This window comes from Camelus bactrianus, unplaced genomic scaffold (genome assembly GCF_048773025.1).
Source record: "Camelus bactrianus isolate YW-2024 breed Bactrian camel unplaced genomic scaffold, ASM4877302v1 HiC_scaffold_33, whole genome shotgun sequence".
In the NCBI taxonomy this organism is placed as follows: domain Eukaryota; kingdom Metazoa; phylum Chordata; class Mammalia; order Artiodactyla; family Camelidae; genus Camelus; species Camelus bactrianus.
The window spans coordinates 3,107,034-3,121,864 of NW_027413948.1; the positions used below are offsets into that span (position 1 = coordinate 3,107,034).

Here is a 14,831-nt window from a genome sequence, read left to right on the forward strand (position 1 = left end):
TTTCAAATCAAAGAGAAAATTATGAATTCGATAATTGTCCTGGGACAGAGAATCACCTGGAAAGAATAAATTCTACTCCTGTCATAATGACCACAAGATAAATTGCAGATAGCGATGTAAATATTAAAAAGTACTAGTAACAGCAAATACAACTCTTTGCTCTTATTAACTCAACTTCTCCTCACTATAACATGTACTATTATAATCTCCATCTTAGAGATTAAAAAAAAACTACAGAAGAGATTTATTCCATTATAAGAGAGTATTTCTAAGAATAATGTCAAAGATAATACCCATAAGGAAGACATTTACTATCCTAAGAATAGTTTGAGTCACAACAAAAATCAAAAAACTTCCTGAACAAAATGAAAGGAAAGAAATGACAAGAAAAAGCTCTGTGATACATGTTGATGAATTCACGAAGTTAATTTTCATAACATACAAAAAGCTGTCACAAAGCAACAAGAAGCTCCCTCACTTAAATGTGGGAAAGGATAAAAAAGAATCATTCATTTTAAAAAAGTCAAATGGCTAATGAGTGAAAAATGCTCAAAACTTCACTGGTCATCAAATGCAAACAAAAACAATGAAAAAGCACTTTTGCTTATCATATTGGCAAATATTTTTAAGATATTCTAGCTAGTGTCCATCTGTGGGAGAACAAATCATGAGCGACTTTTTCAGAGGATGACATATCAATGGATTTGTAAGCTCTGAAAAACGTACATACACACTGACTCAACTCCACTTCTAGGAATCGTTTCCTTTAGGAAAAAAAAAATCAGTCCAAAAAGATGTACCCATCAGGGCATTTACACAGCACTGTTTACAAAGGTGGGAAGAAAAACTGAAGTGAAATCATATCCAGCGATAGAGAATTGGTTACATAAGTAATTGTGCATTTTTTCTTTCCCCAATGGAGAAGGAATTTCTAGTCACTTGAAAGGAGTCTGTGATGAATGTAAATGTCACATCCAGGGACTAAATTTCCAGAAGCCTTAACTAAAGGAATACACATACAAGATCACAGGAAGTTCTGTACAAGAAGGATGCAACTCAAACATTCTTTCTGACAGTGGAAAATGGAGAAAACTTAACTGTCCACCATCAAGACAATGATGCGGTAAATCAAGGCGAGCTGCGGGCGCTGAGGGAGCCGGCGTTTCGCCGTGGTCCAGGGCCTTGTCCACAGCACTCTCCCACCAAATGTGTCCGTGGACAAGAGACGACACCCACACATCAGGAGACCCCTCCAATCTATCTGAAAGGGCCGGGTGAGTCTGGAGTGGGAGGATGTCCATGATATACCCCTGAGTGAATAAAGCGAGCTGCAGAAAAACATATAGTATGGTCTCATTTTTAAATAAAGCATATATACACACACCTATACATTGATTTCTCATATGTGTATATATATGTATCTCATAGGCATAAAGGTCATGAAATATATATACCAAATTTTCAAAAGCTTTTACTCTCAGGAATTAATGGGAAGGGAGTTAGGGGCCTTCCTGTACCACCACAGTTCTCTTTTCAGTATTTCAGTTAAGTATACTTGGAATTTAAAAGTTTATTTAAGTCCGAAGTAAAATGGACCATGCCTCCATAAGACAGAATGCTACACTGGTCTTTAAAAATCATGCCAGGGGAGATAGAATATTGTAGAAAATCATGTAATAAGCCGAATGGAAAATGGAGGTCTCCGAACAGTAAACAGGGACGGAGTGCTCACTGGTTTTTATGACAGAGATGCTACACACTGACGAAAAGAACAGAAAATAAATGTTAAATTGTTAATTATTATCTCTGAGTAGCGGGACCAGGATAGAATCTTTTGCCCCTTTTTTCAGACATATTATATTAAATGCACATTATTTTTCATCTGAAAAAAGCATTTTTAGACGTGTAGTACCACGCATTGGGGAATAATACATGAATAATTACAGAAACAAATACCTAGGAGACACCGCAGCAGCGCCACACAATGTAAAACGGGCAATCCTGATTGACACCGCTCAGTTACATAAGGATCCAGAAAGTGAGAGCACCTGCTGTAACAGGGCGTGGTCCCCTTCTATTTGTCAGTTGTGTCTTCAGGGCTGAGGCAGTTCTGAGCACGGCCAGTGTCAGTTCCGGTGTCTGGATGGATGCTACTGGAGGTGAGGGCACCTGCAAGCAGAAAGGAAGAACAGAAACCATCCTCTGCCTTTTCTGTCTTGTTTCTTTGTTACTTTAAAAGAGAGGCATAAATAAGATAAACTGTGTATCTCCCCTAGTGAAATTTCAGTAATGAAACCGTTTTTAAAGGCTTCAGAGCTTATATTCTGTCTATAACTGTCTTTACAACAAAGCATCATATTCATTAAATGTTAATTGACTCAGTTAATTAACTCCCTGTTGAAACATTCAAGTAAAGAACATGAAAGGCCTTACGTAAAAGAACCACACCTGCAGTGACTAGCTCAGCTGTCTTGACGGCAAAGCAGTCAGCCCCCACCATCCCGTGGCCCTGAGCTCCTGATGCTGCTAAGAGAGCACGCTGCCGCCTCAGATGGAGAGATACTGTGAAAGCATTTTTTGAACTCTACAGTACTGACAAAACATAACTGACAAATCCCAGGCTCCTTTGAAGCTGTCATTTTCGGTTTCTGGCCATCCCCAGTCAATGAGCAGAACCACCCCATTCCCGAGTCATGGGACTCACGTGGGAAGAAATTTTGTAGAAATTTCAAGGTACAGAATGTAACCAACTATATGTAGAACTCTGACAAAAGAAAAGATGAAATAATCTGATGTTGAAGACACTCAAATTATTCTCCTAAGCCTTAGTAGCTGGAAAGGCTGGGCTTCTCCTCAGCCACTTATTTATTTCACAGCCAGTGAGCATCTCCCACACACTCAGTTTCCCTGTGTCTGCTGGGAGCCTCAGGCACACTCTTGCTGTCGATCTTATAAGTCACAGGGCAGACGCGTGTCTCTCATGCCTGCCACCCTCACACAGGCTCGCCTCCTAGCCTCACTGTCTGAACTTGGCCCCACTTTCTCACCTGTTTATTTGGTATCTGTTCTTCTGTAAGCTGCCTGAAATGCTTTTTGGAACAAGTCAGAAGAATGAGTGGGTAGAGAAATGGACAGTTGGACAGGTGAGAGGTGGGCAGACAGACAGAGAGACTCCAAGAAAAGGGGAACAAAGAAAATTTCCTATGCAGAACCCTCTTCTAGTCAGGGAAGAAAACCGCCACGGAGACGTGTGAAGAGGCAGGTGGCTTAGGGCTTTTTCCTGGATTCCATGAAAAGTCCCACCAAGGGAGAGGGTTGAACTATAAATAATAAAAGAAAAAAGCATGCATGCTTGAAAAATATATCTACAATATGTAGTTTCTAAAGAATAGATTCAAATCAGCAGGGCCCAATTACACAATCCTTGGGTATTTACAGAAATGAGAATCCCATCTCCAAACCACAGGGCATCCCTTCGGAGCACTGAGAGTCTACACGGGGCTGTTATAAAGCCTTCACCACAAAAGCTATGCTCTCCTGCACTTACGAGGAACGAGCAGCTGTGCTCGGGCTGCCCACGCGCATTATTTGCACCCTACAGCACCTCTACGGGGGAGGGACGCCTAGCGAGCCCCATCTCTGCAGGACAGAAAACAAGCCCGAGAGAGGCTAAGCCGACCTACCAGTTCTCCATCTCACAGGATTGGTCACTCCAGAGCAGGACTCGAACTCGGACCCACGTTTGTAATCACGGTACTACCGTGCTTTGTGTGCTTTTTGTGTGTATAATACACTTGTTTCTGGCATGAAAGTATATTTAATAAATGATCGGTTGTCCTGTCTATCTCATTTGGTCACAATCAATCTTTATAGTGTTGAATTGTACTCTTTTTCCGTGGAGAAAGGAAAGGAACGAGCGGGTGTTAGAATGAGGTGGGGCTCCATTCTTTATCTGGTACCTCATCTCATCCAAGTCCCCAACCAGGGAGAAGGAGCAAATGTTTTCTTCATCTTTTAAAGAGAGGGCTCCACTGATGGTGACTTAACTCCAAAACCAAGTCTGGGGAAAGGGCACATTCAGCAACCAGAGCTTTATCACATGTAGGAAGGCAAAAACAGCTCACGGGAGGGCTCAGGGGGTCACCCTGATTTAATTTCAATCGATAAAACAATAATGCACTCTAAAATTACTAGCATGCAATGGATTGGCTCTTTCTTGACATCTAGCAAGTTTCCACAGCCCACATGTACAATTATCGTGAACCAGTGAAAGGAAGTGTCTACAGACAAGAAAAATCAATGCCACAGGTAAACTGAAACCCAGGCTGGAGGAAAGGAAGAGAAAGGGCATAGTAAAGAAGTGGGGAAAGGCTGGGGAAAAAAAATCATCACACGGACTCTCAAGCATCATCCAACAAGCATATAATCATTCGAGAGAGAGAGTTACTGAGGTCCTATTCTGTGCAAGATTGTAGAGCGGGTGAAGCAAGAGCGCAGCGACCATGGTGGCAGCAAGTGGCGGGGCTCAAATACACTTCTGATCCCGGTACCTGGCACACTTGTCCTCAGTATAAAGGCAAAAAAAAAAAAAAAGTAAAATAACTCTGTAAACTCAAAGCATTGTTAAAAAAAAATATGAACAAAACCTAAATACCTGGACAGACAAACCAAGCACATTGCTGGATCAGAAGACAGCGCTCTTGGAATGGCAGTGCTCCCCAGAACGATCCGTATATTCAACGTGGTCTCGATCACAATCCCTGCGGGCTCCTCTGCAGAAACTGACTAGCTGCTGCTACAATTCATATGGGAATTCGAGGGTCTCAGTAACCAAAACGTACTTGAAAAAGAAGAACAATGTGAGAGGACCTGTAATTCTCAATTTCAAACCTTACAACTGTATGTCTAGGTGAGATTAGAGGCCATTTTAAGTTATTAATGTGTTTATCCGTATTTTCTAAATTCTCTACAATGAATATAACTGTTACAATAAGAAAAATAAAAAGTAAGGTATCTTTTAAATCATGCACACCGATTCATTCATTGGGAAAAAAATATTTTAACTATAAAGAGGTAACCAAATATCTAGTGAAAAAGGACTACTTAAAAACAAGTGTGTATTTACATTTTTCATAAATTGAAAACTGAAAAGCACAAACACATCAAGTTTCTAGGGAGATCGATGCAACATATTAATAGTTATTTTCAAAAATTCTAATTGAACAATGAAAACTCAAGAAAGGGAAAATCGCGATTGACAGCCAACTGCAAACACATGGAGAGCAAAGGCCTAGAAATCACAGTTCCTTTAACTCTGATACTAACTCAATAGAAGAGGAAATTCCTCCCTGTGGGGACAGTGGAATCCCATGCATAAGACAGGATACACAGTACAAACTGCACTAGAATCTGGGGTGATTTTCTTAGAAGAATTCTAAAGTTACAACATTGCTGAAAAACTATAAAAACACTGAAAGACAGATTAAAACACACAGTCATATATATTATATAGAAACATATGAAGTCTGCTCCCTTGTTGCATAGAAATACAAACATATTTGTTCATTTATGGGCACTGAATATTTTATCCCAGGTAGAATATTTCAACTAAAACAAATAATCAATAATACACACCTCTTGTCAAATCTACTTGATAAGGTACTCTGCTATGTAACCATAATGTGTCTAAGATAGATCTAAAATTAGTGAAAAAGATCTTTGTATGGTTTCTTGAATTCTTCTCAAAATTCCAAGCTTAATTTTAAAATAGATCTGAGCAGTATTTCTATATTAACTTTTCCCTCGTGAAATGAACAGCACAGTCTGTTGTCAAAATTCTGTCCTTACAATGATTCACGAGCACTGTATCCTAACAAAACTGCTGGACAGCAAGGCACTATCCAGACACTGTGACCAAACAAATGGAACACAAGGAAGACAGTGACCCTATTCTGGAGGTCTTACCGTCTGTGTCAACTCTGGGGTTTTTATTTGATTGGTTTGATTGGGTAGCAAAATAAAATCAATCAAGTACTTTCTTCTTTAAGCATTCTGTAAGTCATGACTCTGTTGTTAGTGTCATGAGAAGGAAAGACTAAAGCAAGACTTCATTAGGTCAATTAGCAACAGCCATCACTGGGGAGTGAGTAATAAAGAAGTTAACTGATAGCAATGCTTCTGCCTACATGAGACCTAAAATAAACCTACACTGATCTCTTAAAGGAAAATGAGGAGATGAGGCCCCAATGAGAAAAACAAAAACTAACAAGAAATCAAAAAAGTAAAGACTTTTTCATTAACGATTCCAGGAAGGAGTGGAGCATGGTGGTGAAGAGCACAGATGCTGGGGACAAACATGAGGGTCTGAACTCCCACAGCACTGGGTAGCTTTGACACTGATAAGTCAGTGAAATTTTCTGCATCCCAGTCTCCTATCCATAGACTGGGGACAACAACAGCACCCGTCTCCTAGAACGGTCCCAATAATTAAGTTATTTTATATATAAAAGTTTAAATAAAATACCTCAGATATTAAATATTACCCCAAAAGGACAAGGAAAAAGAAAACAGAGATAAATTGGAGTTCATCAAATTTCAAAACTTTGCTTCAAAGACACCATCCAGAAAGTGAAAAAACAACACACAGCAGAAATTTTTTCAAATCATTTATCTGATAAGGAATTTGTATCTACCAAAAAACAAAAACAAAAACAAAACAAAAACAAAAAGAACCTCCTACAACTCAACAATAAAAAGGCAACTCAATTAAAAAATGAATAGAGGATCTGAAAAACATTTATCAAGGAAAATATACAAATGACCAATAAGCACAACGAAACGATGTTCAATATCATTAGCTGTAAGGGAAATCAAGTCAAAACCACTAGGAGAAACTGCTTCACACTCACTACAATAGGTTATAATCAAAAAAAGAGTAACAAGCACTAATGAGGACACAGAAGATGCAGAGGTCGCAGCCGTTGCTGGTGAGGATGTAACACAGCCTGGCCACTTTGGAAAAACGCCTGGCAGGTCCTTAGAGAGTTGAACATTTGGTTTCTGAATAACCAGGCAATTTTGCTTCCTGGGCACACACGTAAGAGAACTGAAAACAAATGTTCACATAAAAACTCCTACAGGAATATTCACGGTGCCATTACTCATCACAGCCAAAAAGCAGAAACAACACAAATGCCTATCACGTGATGAATGGGTAAACAGAGGGGCCCAGCCATACAGAGGAATATTATTCAGCAATAGCAAAGCATAGAGTACTGACCCAGGCCACAACGTGGACAAATATTGAAAACGTTACTCAGTGTGAAAGAAGTCAGTCACAATAGATGCTTCCACTTACATGAAGTAACTCGATTTACATGAAATTTCCAGCAGAGGCAAACCCACAGAGAGAGAAAAGTGGCTCCCTGGGGCTGTGGGAGGATGGGGAAGATGGGGATGTCTGCTTATGCGTAAGGAGCTTCCTGTTGGGGGGATGAAAATGTTCTAAGATTGAATGGGATGCACAATTCTGGGCATAGAGTAAAAACCACTGTACATTTTAATGGGTGAATTGTTATTAAAACTGTTAAGAACGAGAGCACCTCGGGCCAGTACCTTCCCATAGTAAATGCAAATTGCTAAATTTTATTACAGGAAGAAGAAACTGCCCTCAGCATGAAAGCAGGAGTTCAGCAAATGTGAGTTAACCGAAATTGGACAAGAGCATTTCACTTGAAACAGTTGCTGAGTGTACACAAAATATTAAGACATGACAAGGAAAATCAGTTTGACATCACGAAGAAGCATTCTGCTTCAAATGCAGATCAAGGATTCGGCAAGCCCAGCTGCTAGAAATGACCAGAGAAGAAACCTGGCTCTTTAAACAAGCACCAGAGCCAACAAGGAAATAGTGGTGAGGAAAGCAGGCGGCCGAAAATCTGGAAAAGTTTGTTACAAATAATTTCTCCAATGAAAATTCAAAAATAAAATGAAAGTGATGTAATACTGTGTTGACCTCACGTGAATGGGCTTCCTCCGGTTCTCAACAGTTTTGTAACCCCGAATGAGAGACTCAGGAGAATCAGAATGGCTCCTGGGAGTCCCCAAATGACGGCCCACCAGCACGCTGACCACCATCACATCTGCCAGGGTGGAATTGCAGAGAAGAGACCAACTCCTGAAAGGCACAGGAAATATTGACAAGGGAAAAAAAGGCTGATGTCAGTCTTGGGACAGAGGCCCTGAGAGCAGAGGCCAGAAGGCTGCAGGTGAACTGGAGTGGCCCTGGGGCAGGAAGGGACCACGGGGGAGCAGATCTCAATTCTCTTCTCTCTCTCCCTCGGGTAGGAGAGATAAAGTCTGCATCCTTCTCACCTGGAACTGTGGGTTCTGGCTGGCAGAAGTCTTACCGACATGGAATGAATGACTCAAGACTGCGGAAAAAGGAAAGAAAGCGAGAGGGAGTAGGGAGCCAACTCCAAGAGCCTCTCAAATGCTCCCATATTTATTGTGTATAATCAAAGAAAATAGTCTTTAACAGTTGTGTGATAGTAAACAGGAACTTGGGGAAAGACAGGATGAGACAGAGATTGTAGAATCCACAATGAGTAAAAAGGCTTAGTTTACCTTTAGGGGAGTCATGGGGAGAGGGGAACAAGATAAATTCTTTAGATATTCATTACAAAGCAGACCACCAGTCCAGCCAGGTCCGTGTTTTGGGGATAATAGACTATCTAACAGCACGCACGCCCAGCATTTATAGCTGAGGGCCTGGGTCATTGCTGTGCAATGAACAGAGTGCTATCTAAAACCTCAAATATGCAAGCAAGGCATTGTCTCTGCTTTTTATGGCAAGGAGACAGGAGTGAGGATGCACAGGTGCTTGCTTGAAAGCAGTTACTAAGCACACTTTTTCTTCTTAAGGTTCACATGCGTCTGGAGTCTGTTAAATTTGTTAACCCAATCATGGGCTATCACATGGAACCATTATGGAGGACACCCTAGGATGACAAATCCTGGCTCTGGGTCTTTTCCTGCCAGCTTCGGCCATTCCAGCAGGGTCTAGACACATCCCTGAATAACGATCCCACAGAACCACCCAGACTCATAACTCCTGGTGCTTGGAACTTAATTTTAGCTCTACACAACTTAACATAGAAAAGTTTCAGAAATAATAGATATTATATTCTTTTTATATCTCATCATAGAACTGATTTTTCTGATTGCTCTAAGCTGCTTCTACTTGGTAAATCACCTAATTCTGCAGGTGAATTCAGTACTTTCCATTGCGCATAACTAGACAGTCTGGGCCCTCTGACTTCTATTGGTCAAATAAATACCGATACACCTAATTGATTTCATTGTTCATCAATTTCAGCCTGGAGGTGAGGGAGTGTCACTCTGTTCCTCAGCCCACCCTCTACTCTATTCTCTTCAGCAACTCAGGCCTCCTGAATACAAAACATAGCATCTGTTTCCCTTCACCTACACTTTCCACAAACGCAACAGGAAACATCAGCCTAGAGAATGAATTCAACACAAATGTTAAAACAAAAATCTACAAACCTGAAGCAACTCCATCTCCGAATCATGATACACAATGACATGAAAGTAAGGGTGTCAGGTACAAAGCACGCGTGAGCCTGACCACCTCATTTCTATTCTTCAAAGGAAGGAAGTTTTTCATGTTTTTTATTATCATTCTTTGTCATTGTATCTGATTAAGCCAAAAAATTGTTTATGAAATAATTAAGCACTGCAATAACAGATTTTCGCTGTATCAATTACAGAAGGCATTCAGAGGGGATAGGAAAACCCACCAATGTAAAAAATGCAAAATTTCTTCCCCTGTTAAGAACACGTATACAAAATGCAACAGAGAATTCAAATTCATGTGGAGACGAGCAAAAGCCACAGAATCAAAGTCATTACTATGAGTCAATTCAAAATTCACTGGACAAACATGCTCAATGCATTCAAAGAATTTTAAAGGCACACTGCAAACCATTCACTTAATGATCTACAGGCTAGAGGAAGAATTTCCCTTTTTAACAGACAACAGAAATCAATAGGTTGCCCCACCAAACGAGGACCAAACAGCAATCAGGTTTTTAACAGTTCTGATAAATCAGCATGTTCTAAACATCAAAATCCAGAAATTTTAAACATTCATTCACACCACAATGAAACAAGCACTTAAAAAAAAAACAAAACAATAACCCGAAGAAACTAAGCACAATTATCATGTACCTGGATCAATGGGAACTTCTTGTAACGCTGGAAGAAAGAACAGGCTATAGCCTTTTAATTAAAAAATAAAACTACATTTAAAGATAATTGCTAAAACACATTTCATCATTCATGTTGCCTTGAAAAATCTGAGGCACTCGTATCTGATCAGAAAAGCAATTCTGAGTAATAGTATGTTACAATTCAGTGCCAGTTTGCTTTAGTAGAAAAAAGAAAAGCTACTGTTTCTCATCCTGCACAAAGTGTAAAGAACCTTCCTGCCTCTATCTCCTCCTATTTTCTAAGCTCATTCTCCCCAACCCTTCTGAAACAAGTATGAGAAACTTTTATACCCACCAATATGCCAAATGACAAAAGAGTATCAATTTATTTGTATAAATATATGCCTACACCTTGAACTGGAAGAGAGAGGTATCAGAGGGCTATATGGAACTTATTTCTACCTTCCTGAAATCACACACACACACACACACACGTTCACAGAGACACAGACATGTACACACTGAATTACTGGGCAATTCACAAGCTGAGGACTTCCAATTTATAGAAGATAACTTTGTAGTTAGTTTAAAATACAAAACTGTCAGCTTTTGAAAGCCTTCATCATCTGCTAAATCATCCAAATATCAACGAGACCCAATTAGCCTTCTCTATAGAATATAATTTCCCATGATGGCAAAACAGACCCTAAGTAGTGGATCTAAGACTCGTGTTTATCACTACCTATGATCGTTTTTAAACACATAAACAGATTCAGAAAGTATGTCCCAACAACATTTATTCTTATTGAAATAGCATATGTATTCAATTGTCTATACAGAAAATAGGTCCCATGATGGTGTTTAAGAGCTATTTTGTGTATTGAAATATTTATTTTTAAGTTCAGACAAGGAGGGTCTGTATTACTCAGTTGTAGAACACCTGCTTAGCATGCACAATGTGCTGGCTTCAGTCCCCAGTACCTTCATAAAAATAAATAAAAATAAGTGCTTATTTAAAAATAAGAATAAATTTATAAAAAGAGTAAATGCAGACTAAAAACCACTGCAATCTAGGAGCCATAATTTTAATAAAAAACAAGAGTTTCTATCAAATATTCACTATATGACTATCACAGGGACAACCACAAATCGCCCCTGACAACCATCACGTGTGATTCTCAGCAACCCTACTAAGTAGACAGCGAAGAGAAACCCAGCATTGCGGATGAAGAAACGGAGCTCGGAGGAGCCGGGGACGCTGACCGTCCTGCTCCCCGTGACACCACGTCAGCCCAGGATGAGCGCTGACAGAGCTGCACTGTGGGGACACCCAGCTGTAAGGAACCTTGGTGCACTGGGGAGTCCCAGAAAACACTCGAAACTGTTCAGTGAAGAACCAGCTCAAATAAATTACATTGTGCCACATCCTTTAAACAGGGAACATGACTGAGATCTCTTTGATGCCTCCGTGTCCTTTCTGCCATTATCAATTATTTGCCCTCTCAGCATGCCCAGTCATGAATTGGACCCCATATGAAGTGCACTCAGATGGCAGAGCTTTTAAAGCTGTTTTATGAAGTTTGTAAGACTCTGTCTATGCCTCACACAGGCGGTCATCCATCACTTCTCACCTGTGTGGATGTACCACATGAAATCACACCTTTCTGCTTTTTAAAATCCCTCTATGTAATCCAGACTTTTCAACAGCAAAGAAGCAGCTCAACCAGAAACAGTGGATAGCTTTTCACCAAATGGACTCGAACAGCCCATCGGACTACCTGGAAGCCCTTTTTTTCTATTAAACCCACTTCCAAGGACTTCATCATTTTCTGATTGGTGGACTTGGCCTCTGACTGGCCTACTCTGAGAGCTCCCAGCCTCACATTCGGGGGTGGGAGAGGACCCTGCTGTTCGGGGAAATCAGTGTGGAAGGCGGAAATCTTCCACCCAGGTCCACACGGGTAGAAGTGCCACAACATGCTCAGAAAATATACCGTCAGCAACCCTGGGCTCCCATGGACTGATGTCACATTAACCAAACTCATGAGAGACTGATGCAAAGAAACCAGAAATTGAATTTATTAATGTAACAGGAGATGTGAAACTACGAACCAGACTGAAATATCAGAGTTCAACTATGAGTACAGATTCTCCTCAACGGCCCAATCACGGGCAGGCAGTCACATGGCAACCATGGACAGAAGCAGAGCAGGAAGGGTTTCTAGATTAACTCAATGGACTAAATTTCTGTTATACGAACAGATCTGCTGCCCAGAAGACATTTAACGCCAATCACGGTGCACTGTCCTTTGACAGTGGCTGAGACACGACTGTGAGCACCTGTGTAACTCTCTTTCCCTGTACTTTCTGGGCTAAGTGATGCACAGAGGTACAGAGATCCAGGGATGCAGATACCTCTAAACACCCAAAGCCCATCCCTGGGAGCCTGGAAACCAGACAGCCAGGGTTTAAATACCAGCTCTGCCACTTACTAGCTCTGTGACCTTGGCCAACTTACTTACTCTCTCCGTGCCTCAATTTCCACATTGTAAACCTGGGATAACAATCAAATCTCCCTTACTCACTTGTTGTGAAGATTGAAGGATTCATTTCTGTAAAACGCTCAGAAAAGAATGTAGCACATTTTTGGTGCTCAACAAATGTGAATTTAATAAGAAAGTGATTTACAAGTCTCCCTACTAATCATCTTCTGTGTTTCATGGCTAGTCTGAGTCCCAAATGAAATCCTTATTTCCCCTCTTATAAACTCTTGGAGAGCACCCTTCTCTTGCATCTCACCACCTGTTTAAACTGAGAGAAGGGATGCCTCATCCACACTCCTCTGGTCCATGGAGAGTGCTTCCCCCTTCACACCCCTGACCCCTGGCCAACGGCTAGCACTCTTCACAATAACAGATTGAGGTGTGAGTCCGGAGAGACAAGCAGGGCATATGAAACCTTTCCTTTCCCTCCAGTGTTGGCCACCCTTGGGAAGCACCCGGGATGCTCAGCTCCATGGCAGGGCAGCCCTGTGCAGGATGGGGCAGCTCATCTTAAGGGAAGGCTCGCTGTGGCCCAGAGTTACCTGGGACTGCGTGAGTCTCTAATTCTGGGACACAGTATCATGACACGCATTTTCCCACAGCCCTGAATTTCATGGAGAACGTGGCTTCATCAGTAATAAAGGAGACATTTATCGCCTGTCTGTTCTTCTGTGTCATCTCTCAGTTGGCTGCTGGAGAAAACATGTGTATAAGTATTGGGTCCACTTAAGCCCCAATATATATGAAGTACCAAAAAATTCTGTGGCTTAACATTGGTTCAGGGCGACTGTGTAACGGTCCTGACTTTGCTGATGCTAAATTATGGGTATAGGAACTATGGAACCTCCTCAAATATCTTTCATCATAAAACCAGCTTTTCTTATTTTCCTGTTTCTTAGTAATTGCCAAAGACTCTAAAATGATGGCTTCATACAAAACAGGAGCTAAACTTTATGAGCCCTTTGACATTCCCACTGTGCTAAACAATTTACATAATTTCTAATTCTCACAATTCTGCAAAGCATATACGAGCATCCCCATCTCACAGACGAGGGAGAAACTCAGAACAAACTGACTCAGGCTCACGTGGCTCAGTGGCAGCGCGTGCACGCAAACCCAAGTCAAATCACTACACCCCTTCTTCTATGTACAAAATCACCTCCCACCAAATGACACACAGCGGCTGGGTCAATACTCAGGGAACTCAGTACACTTTTCAGCTTTAAGGTGCTCAAGAGGCCGCTTCTAGCTGCTTTATAAAATCCCGGCTCACTGGTTGCTAACACTGGAATAAAAGACCGATTTTGCCATTGTTTGCACAGCAAGTCTGAAATGTTCACAGCGAGATGACAGAATAAAACAAAGACATAAGCAGAATAATTTTTCCAGGTAGACAGACATAATGGACATTGTGCTATTCTGAAGCACTAAGCAAAGGAATCAAAGCAAAAAAATATTTGTTAAGCCTTCTTTTACAAACAGGAAAATTAAGACTGTATGAAGGTGCAACAGCGCCTCCTATGGCTAAAAAGACCTTCCAGGTTGCCGGGAAAGATGCAACAAAAAAATTGCCTGTTGAATCAGAAACAAGAATCAGATAACTAAAAGCTTATGTACCACATACTGCAGTTTGCTTCGGGGAAGGGAGAGGTATTCAGTATTTAATCTGACATTGCTAATACTCTTGAATATAAACAAAAGACACAGGCTCATGGAAACTCATCTTAGAAGAGGAAAGAATCCAGTCCAGCCACTTCATTTTACAGGAGGGGAGACTGAGATCTGGGATCTGTCCTTCCGGCAATCAGCAGCAAAGTTCTCTCTCCTAGGCCTCATGTCATTCACTGTAGCAAAAACCAACAGATCTGTACTAGACCTCTATTCATAAAAGTCACGTCTGTATTTTTCCAACAGTAGGTAATCTAAGTATCTTGCAAAATACTTCTCAAAGAGCCAGGAAATCATACAAGTGTATTGAAATACAAAAACTTTTATTTGCACATTAAAACAGCATGAGCTTTATTCTATTAAAAAAAGTGACATGTCAAATCAATGTTTT

General features: G+C 40.8%; 1 long non-coding RNA gene across 1 annotated transcript; it reads right to left on the bottom strand.

The window, feature by feature from the left end:
- Nucleotides 1-508: 508 nt before the first annotated feature.
- Nucleotides 509-4,836, bottom strand: LOC141576774 (uncharacterized). The gene is made up of 3 exons (XR_012505192.1): nt 4,655-4,836; nt 2,049-2,169; nt 509-1,310 (listed from the first exon to the last, which is right to left on the bottom strand). It is a non-coding gene; the product is annotated as an uncharacterized LOC141576774 (long non-coding RNA).
- Between the last annotated feature and the right edge of the window lie 9,995 nt (nt 4,837-14,831).